This window comes from Manis pentadactyla, chromosome X (genome assembly GCF_030020395.1).
Source record: "Manis pentadactyla isolate mManPen7 chromosome X, mManPen7.hap1, whole genome shotgun sequence".
NCBI classification, from domain to species: domain Eukaryota; kingdom Metazoa; phylum Chordata; class Mammalia; order Pholidota; family Manidae; genus Manis; species Manis pentadactyla.
The window spans coordinates 129,366,752-129,369,939 of NC_080038.1; the positions used below are offsets into that span (position 1 = coordinate 129,366,752).

The 3,188-nt window shown below is 49.2% G+C and overlaps 1 long non-coding RNA gene across 1 annotated transcript; it reads right to left on the reverse strand.

The window, feature by feature from the left end:
* Nucleotides 1-290: 290 nt before the first annotated feature.
* Nucleotides 291-2,861, reverse strand: LOC130681879 (uncharacterized). The gene is made up of 2 exons (XR_008995108.1): nt 1,812-2,861; nt 291-1,155 (listed from the first exon to the last, which is right to left on the reverse strand). It is a non-coding gene; the product is annotated as an uncharacterized LOC130681879 (long non-coding RNA).
* Nucleotides 2,862-3,188: the final 327 nt, after the last annotated feature.

Below are 3,188 nucleotides of genomic sequence, written 5' to 3' on the forward strand. Positions count from 1 at the left end.
TTTACTGGGCAGTACATAACGGGCAGGAGTAGTGGGGTGTAGGGTGGCAGGGAGATACACATTTGCTATCAGTGGTGTACGGACAGTTTTTCATTTAAGAGTAATGTAATCATCCTAAATACAAATGTGTATATAAAGTTCTAGGGTTATGAGGTTAAGTTACAGTGCAGGCTGATGGGAAAATAGATCTCTCAGAATGTTGCACCCATTTGGCTATAGCCTCCAACTCAAGTCTTTATAATTCTTACCGATAAACTTTCATTGATCTTTCAAATAATACTTTTTGAACCTATTTTTATTTTCATCAGCCTCTCAGGAAAGCTGTCTAGACATTAACTCCCACCTGTGTAGCACCACTTTTTCTCCAAGTGTTGCCCTGAGCTCTATAGTCCAGGACTGGGGAAACAAACACAGGGCCCTGCTGCCCCATCTGCCTTGATGATTTGCTAGGTATGGTGTTTTAAAACAATCAGCAAAATAATTTGCACTGCAGAGTCCTTATCATGTTTTTAATTGGACAGTTGCCCGTATTAATGGAAATCAAAAGCAGCATACAATCATTCAATCTCTCAGCACTGGAGTATATCCAACTGTTTTCCTGTTTTGTGTTCCACTTTAGCCCTTGTCTGTATGAACACATAAATTTTTACAGAGTTGCAACCACTGCTTTTTTTTTTTTGGTGACCCTGGTTATTGGCATCTAGTTTTCCAAGTAACATTGACACACATCTGTTCAAATCAATTGACGTTCCCATAGTGACTGACTCATTTGGCGGGAAAAACAAGTTTACATGCCAATTGGAACAAAGAAGCGTGGGTATGGGGGAGCAGCAGGGAGAAAGAAATTGTGGGAGAGGGTTATTTCATCTTACAGATCGTAAAACATTTTCCAATAACATTTTTAAAGGATGTATAATGTTACACTGAGTGATTGATTATATTTTAGCCCATGTTGTGGGACACTTGGGTGGTTTTCAATACCTAGTGAGTTAGAAATGCATATAAATTACAGACTTTGAGAGATGATTGTATTTTCTTGAAACAGGAGTCTTCTGTGTCCAGCTCCGGGCCAAGAGTGTTGATGCAGTGTTTCTTTGTTGGGAAAAAAGGTCAGTACTGCTAACTGGAGATGCTGGATGTCTTAAAAAAATATTCCTGTGATTGGAATTAAAAAAATAATTATACTCCATTCGAGTTCATAAAGTATATCTTGTCCTCTAATTTAGAGAAATGTCAAATTGTAAATTTAGAGATTGGCAATGCTTTTCCTGGTTTAAGGGCCACCTCTGTCTAATAAACTTAATACAGTGCCCGTGGGCTGGCAGCTTCCTCACTAACAAATCACATGTGTTGGGAAAAAATGAGAAAACAATGGAAAGGTGCCTCCTTGAAGATGGTAACATTGGATCAATTAATCAGCTGACTGTCTGTTGACTCACTTTACACAAGTCTCCCACACATTATGATGCACATTTAGCAATGTTCAAAAAGAATAGCTTAGAGAGTTGCTAAAGAGAATTTATAGTCTGGAACAAATTGCCATCTTCTTAATTGACACAGAAATGTTTGGCTAAAATATTGCTTTATTCACATTTTGTCCTTGGGGGAAATTTTAGGCACACTGTAACTTCGATCATGTGAACAATGGTGCAAGAATGAATGTTTTAAATCAGAAAAGGGCACCACACAGTCAGAGGGCGATGTGGACGCCCTCAATCTCTATGCCTTTCGGGGGCCCTGGAAGGCAGCGGCCCCTCGCCAGGATCATCGCTCCTCCGCCCGCGGGCTCCCCCACCGGGTGCGTCTCTCACCTGGGTCCTGCGGACGCCCACTGTAGACAACAGGCTGGCGCAGGCAAGGTCCTCCCCAAGGGCTGGGCGCCAGGTGCCACCAGATGCCTCCCGGCTTGAGGGGGACTTTGTGCAGAGCGGGGACAGAGAGAGAGAGGGCAGGTTGGTGAGAGGCAGGAAGGCAGTCTCGTCTCGAGGTGCCTCCCTGAAGCCCAAGTGCAAAGGAAAGGTGGGTGGGGAGCCTGTTCTCTGTCCAGGCCTCTGGGTGGCTGGCCTGAGGCGCCCGGGCCGCCAGGGGCTGGCAGTAGCCCACCCTAAAACCTCCAGGCCTGGGGGTCCCGACGGCCCTGGGAGCCCAGAAGGGCCCAAACCGCCCAGGCCCGTCCAAGCTCAAGGGCATCTGGGGCCGCGGCCGGTGGTGGGAGGTTTTGGGGGGAGGCGCGCAGAGCCGGGCGGGACTCCAGCCACCACCACCTGAATCCCGGGCCTTCGCAGCCCGGAACTCTGCTGCGGACCCGCTCCCGGCCCGGGGAAGCTACTTCAAGGCGGCGCCACAGAACGAAGGGGTTTTCTTGCGTGTTCTTTCTTTTAAGCTGACGTAAACCGTGGACGAGATTCCACACCTCCCTTTGTCTTCTGCCAGTAGTCCTTACCTGCCGAGGCGCCAGGTCAAAACAAGTACTTAATCTAAAGTGATTGTCACAGGAAAAGTGAGCCCTCGGCCAGAGAATTGGACCTCTCTTTCCTAGGCCAGCTGTCAAACTCCTAGTGGACTCGGGACTCCCAGTAATGGTGGAGGTGGCTTTGGAGGTGATGTGCAACACTAATTAGCACTAGTGCCCAGAGCTTTGGAGGCACGATGGGACCCTGAGTCGACAGCTCAGGTGCTGCTGTTTTCTCAGGAAGTGTCATGTCAATGTCCTGCCAGCGGAGCAATCCCTTCAGTGAGACCCCTTGGGCAACAAAGGTGGCCTTGGGGTGGCGCCTGCAGAGTGGAATTCCAGGACCAGATTTTGGGTGGATAGGGCAAGCAGCACCTAGAAACGCAGAGCCTCATTCCGGAGCCACCCCTTCAGGCCTCAAATCGAAAGGGTCAGCTCCTTCCCCGGCCTGGGGTTACTGGCCTACACGCCCGGACCTCGCTGCTCCTCCGCCTGAGGCTCCCCCCAACACAGCTAGGAGGAAAGGAGGGAGGGGGTCGGGAAGGGGCCAGAAACTTTAATCTTTCCTGGACTTCAAATCCTTTCCACACGCGGGGCAAGACAGAACCCATTTAACCAGCAGCCGCTGGGAGGGCTAGGGACTGCTTGCACCGGCTCACCCTTCCTGCTTCTCCCCTTACTCTTTTTCCAATACCGCCCCCCCGACTCCACCATTTGATTGTTGGGGCCAGAAAGC